Genomic DNA, 20,723 nt, shown 5'->3' with positions numbered 1-20,723 from the left:
AATATTATGAAGTTCTTGATAAGGAAGAAAGACTAGATATATCTTTCTCCAAAGAAACAGATTTGCTTGGAGTCTGTATAAGAAGAAAGCTTTAATAGTTGAGAAAGGGTTAGTAACTGAGGGAGAAAGAAGAAAAGAATAAGCATGAGATGATACAGGAAGATCCACAGAAACCTACAAAAGAGAAGTACTCAACAACCCAAGGGAAACATGAAGGGGGGAGAAGAAGGGGTAGAGTGGAGAGAGAAAGCACAAATAAGACCTCAAATCACTAAGGAAATCATCACACATATGAATTAATCATAATAAACACTGGTGATATCAAAGGCATATAAAACTCAAAAGTTTAAATGACTAAATAGGTCTCTGAAGGAAAAGGAACTCTGTATAACTTTTTATAGAAGTAGGTAATGGAAAGAGAAAAATCATTCAGCTTGGAAGCTCAGTCTGAGACCCCTGGGATAATCAGAGAGGAAAACTGTAAGAATGAAAGTTTTTCATGTAAGAACAACCATGTGGGTTAAAAAAAAAAAAAAAGGTTTGTGAGGTTTCCGTGGACCAATGCGTGATAATTATGAATAAATGAAGGGAAATTTATAAAAATGAATGTCTATCATTCAAAGAATTGGAATGTTGGGGGAAACTCTTGAGAAATGGGGTGGCCTTCCTCCACACTCAAGAGGTGATCGTAAATTGCATCGGCTTCAGAAAACACTTATCTGGTCATGCCACATCCCAAATCCAGGCCTCTCAGGAGCCTCAACTGCCCAACCCTACTGTGTGAGGTCTTCCATGTTACACCCCTTTCTTACCAGTCACCTCATTTACATCCTTCCGCCTACCAAACCTATGAACCCCTTGGAAGACAGAACAACCATTTGTGTAACAACAGACTGGGGTACAGTTTTTTAATTTTCTAAGACAATTCAAATCCCAATATGGGATCTATGTGGCAAAATTTTGATACATGAATCCCTATACGGTCAAAAAGTCAATTTGTCAATGGGTCTCAAACTTGTAATAGAAGGATGTATAGCGTTTGGATGCAGCAAAAGAGAGCAGGATGGCCCTACTTCTTAAACATGAGCTATGAGAAACCAGAGAGATAAAATACTCTCTGCTTGAGACAACTATATGTGGTAGGGTCTTTATGGACAACAGTGTTCAAGATAAGGCAAAGGTTAAAGGATCATTAAGGAAATGTTTGAAGACATGAGGAATCCTCCATGCATATTTGAAAAGTTTGGAAATAGAAATGGAAGAGGAAGAGGAGAGCTTGTTGAAGTTATCTCACTATCTGATGGAAGAAAATGAGTAGGAAAACCAGTTTATTTTCATCATCGTCAACAAGGATCGTTAATGATCAAACAGGTTCCACACCCAGCATGGAGCCCAACATGGGGCTTGAGCTTATGACCCCAAGATCAAAACCTGAGCTGAGAGCAACAGCCAGATGTTTAACCAACTGCACCACTCAGATTTTACTCATTTATTTGACAGAGACACAGCGAGAGAGGAAACACAAGCCGGGGTAGTGGAGAGGGAGAAGCAGGCTTTGCGTGGAGCTGGGAGCCAGATGCAGGGCTCAATCCCAGGACCCTGGGATCGTGACCTGAGCCCAAGGCAGACACCCAATGGCTGAGCCATGCAGGTACCCCGAAAGAATCTTAATATACATGAAAAGCTAAATTTCTTAAGGACATGTAAGTGAGAGAGATCTGGAAGTATCCCCTAGAGACTATTGTTTGAAATAATGATGGAGGTACATTTGGAAATTGTTCTGTAAGAACAATATTTTCACTTTCTTTCACTGTATCACATTACCTTTATTTCTATTTTCCACTTTTTTGTACTATAGGCATTATTATATTTTCATTTTCTTTGCAAATTTATTAACATAAAAATATTGTAAAAATTTGGGAAAAAAAGTCAATTTGTCAACAGAATAACTAAAAGCACCATTATGTCTAGCTGTGAACCACCATAATTGAATTTGTTTCTCTGTTAATTGTGTGGGCAAATAACTTCATTTCTATATTCTGTATATCTTACAAACCCCATAATACATAATTGTAATTGCTTTAACCAAAAAGAAAGATTATTTTAAATTGAAAATGACATTGTATATTTCTGGGGCTCTTCCTTCCTCTCTGAAGGTCAAGGCTTCTGCCCAGAATAATTCCCTTTTCCCTCAAATTCTTTTGGTATTTTTTGAAGTGCCCATGTACTGGTGACCAATTGCCTCAGATTTTGTTTTTCTGTAAATATACCAGTTCCACTTTGAATTTTGAAGGATGTTTTTATGAAGTCTGGAATTTTAGATTGATATCCCCCCGCCTTGTAGTGCTTTAAGGTATCAATCCAGTTTCTTCCTGTTCTCATTATTTTTGACGAGTACTCAGCTCTACTTCTTATCTTTATTTCTCTAAATGTACTGTGATATTTTCATGTCACCTTTTTTAAGATCTAAATTTATATCTAAAAAATTTAGATTCTAAATTTAGAGTTAAATTTAGAAAATTTAGATTTTCTGTTTATTTGCTTGTTTGTTTGTTTGTTTGTTTGTTTTTAAGGACTGCAGCTGTTATATACCCAGGGATGGTTTTCCTAGCATTTATCCTGTTTTTCTTCACTTCTAAAGTAGTTTGATCTTTCATTGATTTTGAAAAAAATCTCAGCAATAATCTCTTCAAATAATTCTTTAGTCTGACTTTCTCTTTTCTCTATCTAGTATTCTAATTATACACATATAAGATCACTAATTATTGTCCCACAGGTCTCTAAAGTTCTTTTTTCGATTCTGTGGTTCAGTTGATATTATTTCTATTGGCCTGTCTATAAGTTTTCTAATTGTTTCTTTTACTGAATCTAGACTGTTAAGCCCATCCAACAAATCATTAATTTAGGTATTGCACTTTTACTTCTAGAATTTACATTTGTTTCCTTATGGAGTCTTCATTTCTCTGATGAAGTTCCCCATCTTTTCCTCTAAATTCTTTAAAAGTCTGCTTTTTAATCCTTATATGCTAATTTTAACATGCAAATCATCTGTGGTTTTGCTTCCGTAAACTTCCTTTAAAAATCTCAATCGTGACTCCTATTCTCCTAAAAAAACTGTATCATAATTTTTTTTTAGGATTCATATGTTTATTAATCAATACAGAAAGCAGGTATTTGGCATCTTACATTTTTTAACAAGATGGCACATCAAAACATATGCTTCAGTTATGAGTATTATGGTGCTTTTAAAACCCTATTTTCTATCTTCTTATATAAAACAAGAGTCTTTATTCCTCTAAATGTTGACAGACATTGGTTAGGCATGTGATATTACTTATCTTTGGATGACCTTATTTAAGAATGGTACATAAATTTAAAGCTTTGGTGAAAAATGGTGAGAACCATTCCAGTTATTGAAAACCCTTCAGATATCTTTTCAATTAAAATAAATAACAGTTTCAAAAAGATCATCCACTCAGAAGCTTGCCTTATAGTTTTAAGAAAATATCTCCCATTAAAAACACATAATGGAAGGACTGGGAAATTTACTCATCATAAAATAAAGTAATTTTATGTATGAGTAATATTTAAATCACATTATTTTAAAATAAGTTTTATGGTATTTGAGTCTGTTTAGGGTAGCTAATAACTTAGATAGTGTTCTACCTTATGGTAAACTCTGTCATTCACAATATACCCTTACTCTTTCTTCCAGGTACAGTTTAGGCAATCCAGTAGCTGGGCTTAAAATGTTATTAGGAGCTCTGGCCAGGCATTGTAGGACCTGGAGAAGTCAAAATCTCTTCTCATCCGGTATTTTCAATGATTATTGGGAAAACAATTGGACTTTGGCCTTTCCGTAGGCAAGGTTTTCATTTAATTGAGGCATTAGAATATTTTGTTAAAAATATAATCTTTCATTGTGAAATTCTGTTTCAGTCTGTCAGAGAATTTTAGATTTCAATATAGAATAAGCTCTTTTCAGCCACTGAAAAAAGTTAAGATCCTCATTGCGGTTTTCCTCTGAAAAATAAATATGTGCTTTGATAGAGCTATTGGTGTGTATTACCATATGCCTGTGAGTGCACAGGCACCCATTGTTAATGTTCATCTCCCATCCATGTCAGTAGTGGAGTTATGAATTAATCTAGGTTAGACTTTGGTGTATAGAATCTCTGTATTTCAACAATTTCAAAAAATCTGCTGTCACTTTGTTATATTTAAGCAAATAATCTCACTCTTACGTCAAATTATCTCATGACGTTTGAACTTTAGTTTTCTTTAGCTGGATCTTCCCAAAGTGTACTTAAGTGGCACAGCCAAACTACTGAAGAAATTCAACAGTACCTGATGGTTTTCCTGCACTTTTCCATGTTTTTTTTAGTTGTTATTGTAGTTTATGATTGAATATGCAAAACAAATTTTAGCAAAAAGGCATGCATTCTTCCTGGATGCTAGATTGTATGTATTGATTTTCTAGCCACAAACATCCTCTTGATCTTCTTCAGACTTTTTTTTTCCTTTAAAGGTATTTTAACTTGAGAATATAACCAAATTCTTGTTTTGATTTCATATATAGTGATGCTTAAACTTTATCTGAAAATAACAGAAATCTTAAAATAATAATAGTGGTTTAAACAAGGTAGAAGTTAATTTTTTTTCATTCTTAATTCATTTATTTTTTTCAGCGTAACAGCATTCATTGTTTTTGCACAACACCCAGTGCTCCATGCAATACGTGCCCTCCCTATTACCCACCACCTGTTCCCCCTACCTCCCACCCCCGACCCTTCAAAACCCTCAGGTTGTTTTTCAGAGTCCACAGTCTCTTATGGTTCGCCTCCCCTTCCAATTTTTTTTTTTTTTTTGTAAACATATAATGTATTTTTATCCCCAGGGGTACAGGTCTGTGAATCGCCAGGTTTACACACTTCACAGCACTCACGATAGCACATACCCTCCCCAATGTCCATAACCCCCTCCCCCTCTCCCAACCCCACCTCCGCCCAGCAACCCCCAGTTTGTTTTGTGAGATTAAGAGTCATTTATGGTTTGTCTCCCTCCCAATCCCATCTTGTTTCATTTATTCTTCTCCTATCCCCCTAACCCCCCATGTTGCATCTCCATGTCCTCATATCAGGGAGATCATATGATAGTTGTCTTTCTCCGATTGACTTATTTCGCTAAGCATGATACCCTCTAGTTCCATCCATGTCGTCGCAAATGGCAAGATTTCCTTTCTTTTGATGGCTGCATAGTATTCCATTGTGTATATATACCACATCTTCTGTATCCATTCATCTGTTGATGGACATCTAGGTTCTTTCCATAGTTTGGCTCTTGTAGACATTGCTGCTATAAACATTCGGGTGCACGTGCCCCTTCGGATCACTGCGTTTGTATCTTTAGGGTAAATACCCAGTAGTTCAATTGCTGGGTCATAGGGTAGTTCTATTTTCAACATTTTGAGGAACCTCCATGCTGTTTTCCAGCGTGGTTGCCCCAGCTTGCATTCCCACCAACAGTGTAGGAGGGTTCCCCTTTCTCCGCATCCTCGCCAGCACCTGTCATTTCCTGACTTGTTAATTTTAGCCGTTCTGACTGGTGTGAGGTGATATCTCATTGTGGTTTTGATTTGTATTTCCCTGATGCCGAGTGACGTGGAGCACTTTTTCATGTGTCTGTTGGCCATCTGGATGTCTTCTTTGCAGAAATGTCTGTTCATGTCCTCTGCCCATTTCTTGATTGGATTGTTTGTTCTTTGGGTGTTGAGTTTGCTAAGTTCCTTATAAATTTTGGATACTAGCCCATTGTCTGATATGTCGTTTGCAAATATCTTCTCCCATTCTGGCAGTTGTCTTTTGGTTTTGTTAACTGAAAAAACTGTATCATAATTTTTAAACGGTATGGCAGATACTGTGTTTAAAGGGCCCATAGACAGTAGAATAAATCTTTTCTCCAGAGATGTCCTGCTTTTTCCTTTGCCAGATACTTAGAGAAAGAGAATGCTTTTTCTTTTTTTTAATTCAGCCAGAAGTTGAGCTAGATCAGAGTCTAGGTTACAACTTTACCAAGTTGTGTCAAACCTCATGTCGACCTCATGTGTCAAACGTCCTCAGGGCAAAATCTGTTCTATGTGTATTACAAGCAACTCTCTCTGGTAAGACTTTGGGATCTAAGCACCATTAGGACTGCAAGAGATTGTTCCTTGCCTTCCAGCGTAGCACTGAGCCTCCTGAACCCCAAAGAACTTGTGTGGTAGAATCAGTGGCAATTGAGAGGAACTATTTCTGCATCTGAAACTGCTCTAGATTCCAGTCCTTCAAGCAGGTTCATGAGATTTCTAAGTTTTGTTGACTTCTCCTTCCCCAGCATATCAACCCTCCCCTCTCCCTGGCCTCTGGGAGGCAAGATACTCTGCTTAACTGTGCCCAGACACAGCAGTTCCACCTATGGATGAAAGTGTAACTAACCAGATCCATGAAGAAGAGCTCACCCCTCTTTACAATTCAGTTCCTTTGAGTATATAGCTTACTGGTGGCTTAATATATGTGTACATATGTATATGAGTACGTGTGTGTGTGTGTGTGTGTATCTATATCTATATCTATATCTATATCTATATCTATATCTCAACAGTCTTGTTACTCTTTATATCCTTGAATTCAGTTTCAATAGAATAATGACCACTCTAAAACAGAATATATTAATGAATTATTTTCTTCTTTTTTCTAAGATTTTATTTGTTTATTTGAGAGAGAGAGAACAAACAGGAGAAAGGCAGGCAAAGGGAGTGGGAGAAGCAGGATCCCCACTGAGCTGGGAGCCCAACTCAGGGCTCAATCTCAGGAACCTGGGGTCATGACTTGAGCTGAAGGCAGATGCTTAACTGACTGAGCCACCCAGGTGCCCTATTAATGAAGTATTTTCAATCTTCCTCATTTGGGGTCCATTTGAGCCATTAACAAATATGTTCTCATCTCACTTTTATTTTTCTTTGTAAGGCCTTGTTTGATTATCTAAACAATCTGAAAGAAATACTTGTGGCAGTATTTTTAAACTTTAGGTTTCAAAGAAGATATTTACGGGAAGTGTTCACTTTCAATTATTTCTGCTTTGGTTTCCAGAGTTATTTATTGATCACTGGAATCCCAATGCTGCAGTTTCAAATCTGTTTTCAAGGAAGGAAAAGAATTTAAATCTGACTCTATGATACAAGCATAACTGAAATGTATAAAATCAGAATTAAAAAGAGTACAAATTTAGAGAAGTCCTAATATTTGAAATCACTGATAACCTTACAAAGTGACTCAGGAAATGTCTGAGTTGACGTAGAAGACATTTGCTTAGAAGTCAATGCACACAAACTCTGGGGTCGCCAGTACATTCCATTTTAATGTAAGAGGAGAGGACATAAAAACCTAACCTTCTTCATGGCTGAGACTCACAGATCCAAGTTATAGCACTTCAGAGAAGACATATTTATTCCAGTATAGCTGATTTGGAAGCTACATCATAGTTTACTTCTTTTAAAATTTTTATTTGTTTAGATTAAAAACCCCAGTTAAATTATAGTTTATATGTTGTTCACAGCAAGATTACACAATAAAACCGTTGCGTAGCCATCTGAGTTCTCTGCAGAGCAAGATACTGGGTAGTAGTAAGACAGCTTGCAAATTCCACTTTGTTCCTTTTGCATTATAAAAATTGTTCATGGGCCAACCGGGAAAGAAAACTCGCACATACCTTAACCTTGCCAAATTACAACAAAGCTGTTTCAGAATAAGAACAATGGAGAAACATATTAATTCTCAGTAGAACAGAATGCGTGCTCTCCTTTCTACTTATTACAATAGCAACTTTGTTTTTTTCATGTGTTTTCTTGATTCCTATAGGTACGCTTGGTATGAAAACTCCAATTTGGCTTTTTCTGTGGGTTTGATGCAGAGTTAACTGGTACAGATGAAAACCTAGATAAAGTGTTGGGAAGGCACACAAGGGATTTGTTCACAGTGTTCTCGAATGCATCACCTGAAGGCTGCAAATCACCTGCGCAAGAGAAAAGAATTATTGAGTTAAGGAAGAGTGAGAAATTGGGGGAATCCACTTAGCCTGAGAAAATGGAAATTTCCCAGGGACTACCTTTCCAGCTTGATTTGTTTGCTCATCATACCCTGCAGTATTTTAAAAGATACAGATATTGAGTTATGCTCCAAATGGATATTAAACAGATTCTCATTTTTTTTTAAATCACATAGCCACATGTCATCTTATGTTCTCCTTTGCTGATGAACAGACAGAATGTTTAGAGGCAAGGAAATGAAAGTGTGATGCTTTTGTATGTCAAACAAAAAACTTTGTTCCTTACCAACATACTTCGTATACTTATATTTTATCTAGTTAAGAGGATGGAGACTTAGACCAGTATCAGTAAAAAACAAAACAAAACAAAACAAAACAAAACAAAACAAACAAACAAAAAACATGGTCATGATCCCCAGCCTTGGAGTTCCAGTGTACTTTTTCTGCCTTTTTTTCTTTTTTCTTTTTCAGCCTGCTGATGGCACCCCCAAAAAAGCTGAAAAATGGAGCAAAAGGCTCTGGGTTTTGTTGTTGCTTGTTTGTTGTTGCTTGTTTGTTTGTTTCCAATTGAGCAACAAGAGTAGACTTCAGTGGTAATGAATTGCCAAAAACTGTGCTCCAGTATTTGATTTTCTCCTAAAGGATCTGAATTTGGATAAGTAGTCACTGTCTCTAACTACTGTGAAGTATTTCTGTTAAGTTCTACAGTTTAACGGTGGCACTTTCCAAGAGATCAATGTTTCCTAAGAACACATGTAAAATGTGTTGCTTGATCAGAGGGAAAGAGGGAATTGCACAATAAATTTAGAAGTGACCTCCTTGTATCTTCTAAAAATGATATTTGGAATCACAAGAATTTTTTCTTCATATTTCCTTTCTCTTCTTTGTTTTTTTTTAAGATTTTATTTATTTATTTGACAGAGAGAGAGAGACCACAAGTAGGCAGAGAGGCAGGCAGAGAGAGAGAGGAGGAAGCAGGCTCCCTACGGAGCAGAGAGCCTGATGCGGGGCTCGATCCCAGGACCCTGAGATCATGACCTGAGCCGAAGGCAGCGGCTTAATCCACTGAGCCACCCAGGCGCCCCTCTCTTCTTAGTTTTAAAAATGTTTTAGCAGAGTAGTATGTCCTAAAAATAACCTAACTTTGCTGAGCATTTATGTGTCAGTCACTCAGCTATACACCTCATATAATTTAATCTATCTTTACAAAACACCACAGGGTAGACACTGTTAGTTTTTCTGTTTCCTAGTGGAAGAAATGGAAGCTCACCCATGTGACCCAGAATTCAAATCTGCCCTGGTTGCTAGGATCACACTTTTGGACTTCCATGTAGGTACTCTTTTTATTGCATATTTTATTTCCAGAATAATAACAAGAAAGGTTTTGGAGATTCTTTCCCCTAATCCCCGAGGAGATCAACACAAGGGTGCATTTATAACTGTACAGACAACTGACAATTAGAGAGATTTCACTTACTCCCACAGCAAGCTGGAGAATTACTGACTGCTTCTTCTCCATTTGTCCTCTGGTCAACCACTCCCAGTTAGTTATGAAAATACCTCACTGGGAACAGTGACCCAACAGGCATATATCTATTCAGAAATTAGATGAATATATTAAATGGATTTTAGAATAATAGACCAAATAAACTGAGAACCCCTTCAATTATAGGAATGAGTGATGTCTTTCATAGTCTCTTTTTCAAACTGATGAATCTGTGAATCCACCAAAATAAAGCAGGTAGTTTTAACAAGCAAAAATTATGTCATGGATGCAGATTCAGCAACTGGTCATAGCTTAAGAATAAGCAGATCGATTGCTCTGTTTTAAGCAGGAGGTTTTGTAGATCTGTCTGCGAGTGGTTAATAAATGATCTCAAAGAATCCATGGCAAATTACCTTTTGATAGAATCTTAGGCGGCAAAGATAAGGAAACTGGTGAAAGAAGAATCAGATGAAGGAGAGAAATTAATCTACCTGCTTGTGAGCAGACACACCTCAGTCAAACCCTATGCTGCCCCCACCTGACATCTTGATGCCAGGGAGTAAAGAAATGGGTCTCAAGCATTCTTGAGAAAATCTGCTACATATGTGACTTTCTATTACTCAGTGCCCAGAAGTGTGTATTTAAATGTTAAATTACACATGAAGAGTTTCAAAAGGAAACACATTAAATAATTCAAATAGACTTTAAAAACTTTCTTCACTTGATGGACAGCAGCGAAATCCCGATGACCAGATGAGAGAGTTGAATCAGAGTTGAACTTTTACAGGGTAAGGAGGTGAAGGGAATATGTATCTTTGTGGTTTGGCTTAGGTAGCTATTTTATCTTTAATTGCCGTGAAACTTGCTGTTAGAGATTGTTCTGGTTTTCATGTTTTTGGCTCAGGATACTTGCTGCCATCCTACTTGATAACACTCAGAGTCGTGATTCCCGAGAGCTGTGTTTTTGCAAGCCTTGTGTGGTTGGTTAAGGTTAGGGGGTAGTTGATGTAATGAAAAAAATAATGTGTGGGTGGGAGAGCAGGAGATAAAGCCACAATTGAAAGCAAAGGGGAATTTGAGAATCCTCTACCATGTCTGGTTTTTTTTTTTTTTTTGAAAGGCACATTATTATTTATATTTTCTGTGAATGTTGAATAAGGAAGCACACATATGAAAGCTTCTGTGCAGTTTTCATAAAGACAGAATAAAACTCACTGTGATATGAATAGACATCTGATTGAGATTTCTTACTGTTCTACTGAAAATGCTCTTCTGGATCAGATGTCTTAAGGCCAGTAGAAAGTACCACATCAAACAGATAGCTTTTCTTTTCCTTCTACTTAGTTTCAGTGAAAAAAAAATTGTCGTATATTGAATAAAATACTATAAGGCTTTCCTCTTTAAATTTTTTTTATCCAGATTTATTGATTACTCTAATATCCCCTTTTCATGCACTCTCTTGAGTTAAGATAAAAATGGTTTCATCCACTGCAAATGCACAGACATTTGAGAGGGATAACCCATGAAGTTCTTAGGCATAACTGCTCACCAAACTGCTCTCTTTTAAAATAGAAAATGTTTAGTATCATCTGGCCGCTGGCTGTGTGGCTCTGGCTTATTTAGGTGAAGGCAGAGGAATGGGGAGGAGGAGGGCCCTAGAAAAATAGGAGAATAGGGGGTCAGGGCTGAGAGAGGACGATAAAAAGGCACAGAAAGAGAAAGGTCATTTGTAAGACTTCTGCTTACCTCACAGGTTGACCTACAATTTGAACTTTGTTACAAACTGTGCTGAGAAAAAACTCCACAAATGCTTTCTTACATCTCTGTAGCATTAACTACCCTTGCTGACCATATGTCTCTGGAGTTGAAAGAATTGTTCTGCTTTGATAGCTGGGAAAAATCACAGCTCCATCTCTCAGAGGGACACCTGATTTATTACCATCAGGCAGAGGTTGAAGCTTCAGTCATGACCAGGATCATAAACATTTGTTGTTGTTGTTCTTGTATTTCAGACTTGGTCAGACTCCAAATGTGTCCTCCGTCCGGTTCTACAACTATCTGCTGAGCGCCTTCTTGAGCTCTGTAGGCATGGTGCCAGGTACCAAAGGAACAAATGTGAGTAATCTAGACAATGTCACCACCTTATGGAGTAGTATCTGGGCACATAAGAGTGTAACATGCTGATTTCAGACTGTTGAAAGATCCTTCCTACTCTGGGCCCTGGGTTCATTGTCACCTCTGTCCCATTGCAGCTGCTAATCATGGAGGTCTTGGATCATGCAGATGTCCTTTGCATGGCAGCCTTGTGGTCCAAGGAATGAGGCCATGGAACTTGGTAGTTTGCACCAAATAAATTGATTCGTAGGATGTGACAAGTGGTACCAAGATTTGGCATCTCTCAAAAATTCAAATGCAGAGAATTTGGATCAGAGATCTTCCTTGAACTCTCTAGGTGACTGAGTCTCCAAACCCTCCCCCTCCATGAAGATGTTTTAAAACAATTTGAATTCACTATGACTATCCGAAAACTCATGTTTTCTTTTACCTTCTGCTATATTAGCCAAAAAGTTTGATTAGCATTTCTCTGCTCCTATATACTATCATTTGAAACATGTTAAATATGGGGGGTGGGGCGCAGAGAGACATAAACACCTGCCTGGGTTTAGCTTCCAGGCACACTCTTGAAAATTAAGTCCTTGTCCACATGTCTGCTCTCCCTCCCTGCACACTTCGTACATTGTTTCTCATTTTTTATCTTACTGCTGGCATCAACTTGTTGCTGTAGCTCTTGAGATACTATGCTCAAATTAAACTGGGTGGTGGGTAGGTAATGGAATCATTATTTTAAAACTATTTGCAGCCACTTTTGCCTTTTAGGTGGAGGGCTTTGGAATTATTCATAACAGAATTTAAATTTATACTGTTTCTTTTCTCATATGGTGGTGGGTGGGAGGAGAGAAAAATGTAACACAGATGATCACTGCGGTCACCCTGCTCCTCAGCCTCAGGATAGCATAGGGTCAGGTCAAACTCTGCAATTATGTTTTATTCAGGTCCAATGCCCTCAGGATTTCTGCAGATACATTTGTGCTAGTGTTTGCAGTTTCCTGCTTTTGCTGAATTCTCATTACTCTGAGTCTTGAGGCTGCTTTATCTCTGCCCTGGCTTCAAGTTAGACGTGGGAGCATTTCCTTCTCTATTTTCTGCCCTGCTTTTCTCCTACTGCTCACCAGAGACAGCTATGAATACAATAAATAAATAAATAAATAAATAAATACATACATAAATAAATAAATAAAATCACTGAGATTTGGGGTTATGTAGTGTAGGGAAGGGGCATATACAACACAGATAACTTGAAATTGGGTATTAAATTTTTCTAGCCTCAGAAAGTCCCTTGGCCATTGTATCTGAATCAAGCTCTGACCTCTGACTTCTCTCTGCATAACCCTCCCTTTACCTCACCTTCTGTCCCAACAGCACAAAATAATCATCTTACTTTCACATGCAGAAAAATGCAACTCTCCTCAAACCAGAATGTATTTCCTCTGGGTACCTGTTCTGTGTACACTTGAAAAGAGGGCGTATTCTGTTGATGTTGAGTGGAGTGCTTTATAAATGTGAATTAGATCAAGTTTAACAGTGCTGTTCAAATCTACGTCCTTACTGTTTTTCGGTCTACTTGTTCTATCAGTAATTGAAGAGGGGTGGTAAGATGTCTAACTAAAGTTTGGGATTTGTTTCTTTTTGCAGTTCTCTCAGTTTTTGCCTCATGTGGTTGGATGCTTTGCTTTTGGGTATACAAGTGTTTAACTTTCTTATCTCCTCTTGATTAGTTGGCCCCTTTATCATTATGAAATGACATTTTCTTTAGCCCTGCTAAACTCCTTTGCTCTGAAATCCTATCTTGTCTAATTCCAATATTGCCACTCTGTCTTTCTTTTGATTAGTGTAGGCATGATGTTTTTAAAACCTATCACTATCAACACCTGCATTCACCATGGGCACATTTCTTATGATCTATAAACCTAGACTAACAGATCATTATCACCAATGTGCATAGTTTATCTTAGAGTTCACTCTTGGTGCTGTACCTTCTGTGTGTCTTGACAGGTCTATAATGTCAAATATCTACCACTGTAATATACAGAGTAGGTTTGCTACCCAAAGATCTGCTCTGCCTGTCCATCCTTCTCTCCCGCACAGCCCCTGGTAACCACTGATCTTTTCAAGGTCTCCATGGTTTTCTCATTTCCAGAATGTCACAGAGTTGGATTCATGCAATACGTAGCTCACTTAGTAATATGCATTTAAGTTTCCTCTATGTCTTTTCATGGCTTGAAAGCTCCTTTATTTTTAGTGTTAAATAATATTCCATTGTCTGGATGTATCACACTTTATTCATTTACCTACTGAAGGGATAGCTCAGTTGCTTTCAAGTGTTGGCAATTATAAACAAAACCCTCTAAATCCGTGTGCAGGTTTTTATGCAGACATGAGTTTTCAGTTCATCTGCATAAAGATCAAGGAGTATAATTGCCAGATCACATGGTGGGAATATGCTTAGTTTTGTAAGAAAACTGACAAATGGTCTGAACCATTTTGCATTTCTACCTGCAATGAATGAGAATTCCTTTTGTAACAGCACTCCAGCTGGTCTTAAGGGTTAACTTGCTTCAAGTTAACACACTTCTTGCTTGCTGACTTAAGGCCCTTGATCTGTAACAGAACTAATTTACTTTCTTTGAGATTTGTAGACAGCTGCCCTTGGGGAATGAAGGACTAGAACATTCTGAGGCCACAGAGGCCAGCAGGTTTATTTGAAGCCGCGTTAGCTTTCTGATTAGCCCAGAAATCTCTTAGCAAAATGTGTTTCTTTTCTAAAGTCACGTGGGTGACTTTACTGACCTTCCTTTGTGCATCTGTAGACCTCACCCTCCTTTGCAGAAAGAGCAGAGTACACTTGCACAGCCCTTGAGTACCAAGGGACTAGAACTTCTTGCACAACCTCTGAGCACTGAGATAAATCTGGAACTGGCATCATTGAGTCTGAATGTAATCAAGAAATGTCACTCCCTTAACTGATTAAGACTCTTTAAAAATCTCTGTACCAGGTAGGAACCTCGGAGTTGGCCTCTGGAGAAGAGTCTGTCTCTGCAGGTGGCTAGCCTCCTGAATAAAGCTCCCATTCCTTTCTAGGCAAAACCTGTCTCTTGAGGATTGGCCTTTCAAGTGACAAGCAGCCGACTTGCATTTGGGGAAGGCTATTGCTCCATATCCTCGCTAGCATTTGGTGTGGTCAGTGTGTTGGATTGTGGCCATTTTAATAGGTATGTGGTGGCAGCTCAGTGTTGTTGAAATTTGCATTTTCCTAATGCCATATTATGTTGAGCATCTTTTCCTATGTTTATTTTCCATTTGCATATTTCTTTGTTGAGATATCTGTTCAGTCTTTTGCTCATTTTTTCTAATCAGGTTGTTCATTTTCTTATTGTTGAGTTTCAAGAAATCTTTGTATATTTTAGATAATAATCCTTTATAAGATGTGTCTTTTGCAAATATTTTCTCCAAGTCTGTGGCTTGTTTTCTCATTCTCTTGACCTTATCTTCTGCGGAGAAGAAACTTTGCATTTTAATAAAGTCCAGGTTTCAACTATTTTTTTCCATGCAGTTTGTAAGGGAAAGAATGTCATATTTGTATTTATATTTTCTACTTCTGGCACAGTTGACTGACACATTTTAGGCACTGTGTATCGAAGGAGTGAGTGAATGCCCTGTTCTAATAATGATCTTTTCAAAACAGGATCACCTATATTCTTATATTAACAAAAGAGCTTATTGGATTTAACAAGCAAAAAGTAATAACAAATGATTGACTATTTGCTTATCAGGCTGATTCAGTTCTGACATTTGTACATCTTGCTATCTACTTTCCTCCATGAGTTACATTAGAATGTTTATTATGTTTACTGGTTGTCCCAGCTTCAGATATGAAAAAAAAAAAAACCTTCTGTTATACATAGGAAACCTCTAATCTTCCAGTGTGACTGAATCCTGAGGATTTGTCTGTTGTTCAGAAAACATCTCATTTTCTATAGCCCAAAAACTACACCTAGATATCAAAGTCGCACACTACAGTCAGATGGCATTCTCTTAGTAACTAAAATATAGTCTCTCCCTCTTTATAGCATTTTTATAAGCATCAAAAAATGCTTGATAATTTATCAGATATGATATCTTTATGAAATTTAGGATGTTCAACTGTTAATTTATTTCTGAATAAAGCCTAAGTTATGTCAAATATATTGCGATTGAGCCTTAAACCTGAGCATGAATATAATATAGATATAAGGAAAATATTCTTCAAAATAAAAGTGTCATAAGAAAGGAGTTATGCCACATTTATATAAATGTCTCTCAAAGGTTAAAGTATTCTGCTTAACAATTTCTTGACTATAAAATAAACTTTTAAATAAAATTGCCTTAAAGAATGAAGATTTATGACTTTATGATATATACAGGACAAAATAATTTACTTTGGACCCCATTATTAGAGATTTAAAAATATTTAGTAAGGGAGCATATTACCCTAACATTACTTTGTTTTAAAGCATTTTCTCAACATGAAATGCAAATTGCAATCGACCTGAGAGCGTAAAATTACTGTGACATATGATATTAACAAAACATTTTAGTCTGTACATTCTGAAAATTTATGAAGAAGTGACAACAGCTCTGTCTACACTAATTCCTTAAGGGTATTCAATAATTTATACTTTTCTTCATTCACCTGTTTGAACTGACTTTTCTCCTAGTTAACTTGAATTTGAGATTAAATATATTAATTTCTTTATGTGAATTTACTTTTTACAGTATTATCCAAATGTAGGTTTTGACCCCATTTATTGTCACTGAAAGAGTAAGGGACGTAAGTGTGTCTTTTTCTTTATTGAGCACTTTCAGCATCTTAGGCAATGCAGAACGTGTTGGGGCGGCACCTGATACAAAGATGAACTAGAGGGTCTGATTTCTTTTTTAAAGATTTTATTTATTTGTCAGAGAGAGAGAGAGAGAGGGCACAAGAGGGGGGGGGCAGAAGGAGAAGCAGGCTCCCTACTGAGCAAGGAGCCTTATGTGGGACTTGATCCCAGGACCCTGGGATCATGACCTGAGCCAAAGGCAGATGCTTAAATGACTGAGCCACCCCAGGTGTCTCAAGGGTCTGATTTTTTAAAAGATTTATTTATTTGAGGGAGAGAGAGTGTGTGAGCTGGGGGAGGGGCAGAGAGAGAGAGAGGGAGAGTATCTCATGTAGGCTCACATGGAGTGCAGAGTCTGGTGTGGGACTGGACCCCACCACCCTGAGATCATGACCACAGCTGAATTCAAGAGTTGTTCCCTTAACTGACAGTCACCCAGGCACCATTAGAGGGTCTGATTTTTGCTCTCTGTCTTCAAGCAGCTAATAATCTAACAAGCTAAAACAATTCTACACAAATAACTGTGATGCTAGGTAGAAGTTAAGGAGTTCTAAATAACACACACAAAGAGATCATCTGAGGGTCAATTAACAAGTACTTTGTATTTGAAATCATGAAGAGATCTTTTAAGAGATACATTATTACTTATGAATGGGTTTTATTTTGAAGGAAGAACATTCATTATTAGAAAACAAACTGCAGGGGTGTCTGGGTGGCTCAGTGGGTTGAGCCTCTGCCTTTGGCTCAGGTCATGATCTCAGGGTCATGGGATCGAGCCCCACATCAGGCTCCCTGCTCAGTGGGGAGCCTGCTTCCCCTACTCTCTCTTTCTGCCTGCCTCTCTGCCTGCTTGTGATCTCTGTCTGTCAAATAAATGAAGTCTTAAAAAAAACAAAACAAAACAAAACTGCATAAGCAAGATTTGTAAACAAAGGATCATAACTATTAAACAATTTTAATTCTATTAAAACATCTTTTAAATCAATTTCATATAATATTACTATATTTAACCTTTTGGTGACTATATAATCATCAGAGGCTGGTGCTACCATCAGAGACTACTGAGCTATAGAAGGTTGCTTACTCCACGCTAAATGGCCACCAACTGGTCTGCTTTTAGAACTCTGATTTCTGCATTCTAAAGCCTTTTTTTCTTTCACATTCTTTTTTATCTGTCGTCATAGTTTGCTGCTGTTAATGTGTGTGTCTCAAAATGAGGTCTTGTCTTCAGCCAGCTTATTACATCTAATTTGCTTTTAGGCAGTGAACCAGTTAGCCAAGCTTGTTAGAAATAAGAGTTAATTAAATCTGATTAGGACTTTGCTAGGAATGAAATGTATGAGCTTTAAGGGATATATTTCTTGGTAGTTAATATATAATTTATTTGCAATTTTACTTAGGATTTCATACTTAGCTTTAGACATAAGCCCCAAATTATAGCTTTTCTATTCAATATTTTTAATACACATGGAACTATCTTTCATGGAAACATAATAGCACATTTATATGTCTGTCACTTGATTAATTTTTTTTCTATTTCAGCAAATATGAAGAATCTTAAGTCATTATATTGGTTCTGGTCAAAACTGGTATTTAATAACTCCAAGTATGTTACTTAAACGTTGCAGGGAATATTATACCCGGTGTGGGCAGGTTAAATATTAACAGGAATAGGGTTGAAAAATTCTCTCATTTCAAATTTATGAGGCTAAAAATGCCGTGTGGAATTCTGCTAATTTTTCTTCTTAATCACATGATCGTAACTATCATGATTAGTGAAGAGTCTAGAAGAGAGCCATTTATTGAGAATTATTCTAAGTGCAGATGTTATTTTGTGTATGTTGGGGGGGCTGCTGAATTGTTTGCATGACCAAATGTCCATCATAGACTTTTCCCAACCAATAACTAAGAACTATTGCTTCTCCCAACTAATAGCGGAATGCTTATTCTGTTCGTAATGTCTACCAATTCACGGCGAGCAACTGTAGACTGATTTTTTGGATTTGAAAGTTCTCTGACATTGATGAAGTTTGATGTCTAAGTACATGTTTTGAAAGTGGAATTACCAAAATAAATTTCTGTTGACATAATGAGATCCTCTGCTCTGCCCAGTTATACACATAGTACCTCTCAGGGTTTGGGACTCAGCATTTAAATAATATCTCAACTTTTCTTAGGTGATCTCACCAATTAATACTTTGCTTTAGTTATCAACTGTCTGGTGAGGACTTAAAATCCTACCTCACCCTTTGGAATTTCAGACCCATTACCCAGCTACCTTTTGGGCATTTCTTTTCTTTTTTTTTTTCTTTCTTTTTCTTTTTCTTTTTTTTTTTTTTTTTTTAAGATTTTACTTATTTATTTGAGAGAGAGACACACATTCAGAGAGATGGGAACACAAGCAGGGAGATGGGGAGAGAGAGAATCAGGCTTCCCATCAAGCAGGGAGCCAATATAGGCCTGGATTCCAGTACTCTGGGATCATGACCTGAGCTGAAGGCAGATGCTCAACCACTGAGCCACCCAGGCGCCCCCTTTTGGGCATTTCTATAGGTGGTTTTGTTTTGTTTTGTTTTGTTTGTTTTTTTTTATTTGACAGACCGAGATCACAAGCAGAGAGGCAGGAAGAGCGAGAGAGAGGGGGAAACAGGCTCCCTGCTGAGCAGAGAGCCCGATGCGGGGCTCCATCCCAGGATCCCAGGATCATGACCTGAGCCGAGGGCAGAGGCTTTAACCCACTGAGCCACCCAGGTGCCCTTCGTGTGTATTTTAAATTCAATATATTGACAATTAAATTCCTAATGTTTTTATGCAAATTCTTGTCCCTATACTAGAATCCCCAGGTCCCAAACCTGACATCGTTCTTTATTGATGTTTTCACACTACTACCCCACCAAGCAAATACCAAGTCCTGATTACTAAAGTTCAATAAATATTTGAAAATTTGTCTACTGCTCTCCATTCTATTTGCTAAATACTTAGTACAAGACATCACCTTCAATTTGGATATTGTCACAACTTCCTGTTCTTTTCATTTTGAGACTTCTCTTTTTCTAATAAAAACTTGTTCACTCAATTCCTTTTTCTATTTTTAAGGTCTTTCAAAATTTTTAAAGATAAATAAATTGACCTAAAATAAAAGGCACAGGTTTGGAGAATACAGCTTGATAAGTTTTGACATATTTGTATGCCTGTGAAACCATCACTACAATCAAGAAAGTAAATATATCCATTATCCACAAACGTTTTCTTGAGTTCCTTCTTAATCCCCCTTTTTGCCCCATCTACCTCATCAGTACCCAGGCCACCACTGAGCTGCCTAGGTCACTGTAGATTAGTTTACATGTTCTAGAACTTTATATACATGAAATCATACACTATATATGCTCTGGGTTCTTTTTCACTTGTAGTCATTTTGAGATTCATCTATGTTGTTGGGTCAGTAACTCGTTCTTTTTTGTTGCTGAGCAATATTCCATTGTAAGGATATAGTACAGTTTAGCTATTCACATATTGATGAACATTTTGGTTGTTTCCAGTTTTATACTATTACCCTAAAAGCTGCTACGAACATTCCCATACAAGCCTTGGGGTATTTGGTTTCATCTCTTTTGGGTAAATACCTAGGAATGGAATTACTGTGTTATAAGGTAAATGCATATTTAATTTCTTATGAAACTGCCTTTCTTAGCAGTCAATTCATATTCCCACCAACACTTGGTATGGGAAGTTCTTTCAATTTTAGATATTAGTGTTATCGCATTGTGGTTTTATTTTATTTTATTTTTTAATTATCAATTTTAAGGTTTTATTTATTTATTTGACAGAGAGAGAAAGAGAACACAAGCAGAGGGAGCAGCAGGCAGAGGGCGAAGCAAACTCCCCGCTGAGCAGGGACCCTAATGTAGGGCTCCATCCCAGGACCCTGGGATCATGACCTGAGCTGAAGGCTCTAGATTTTTTGCCCACTTTCTATTATTTTGTTTTGTTTTCTTATTGAGTGATGAAAGTAGTTTATATATTCTGGATACAAATACTTTAGCAGATATTTGATTTTCAAATACTTTTTCTAATTTAGTACATTGGGTTGCCATTTCACTAACAGTTTTTCTGGAAGAACAGAAGTCTCTTTTGATGAGGCGTATATACATGTGTGTGTGTATTTCTTTTAAGAT

Source organism: Meles meles, chromosome 15 (assembly GCF_922984935.1).
Source record: "Meles meles chromosome 15, mMelMel3.1 paternal haplotype, whole genome shotgun sequence".
Taxonomy (NCBI): Eukaryota; Metazoa; Chordata; class Mammalia; order Carnivora; family Mustelidae; genus Meles; species Meles meles.
Note: the sequence above shows the minus strand (reverse complement) of the source record.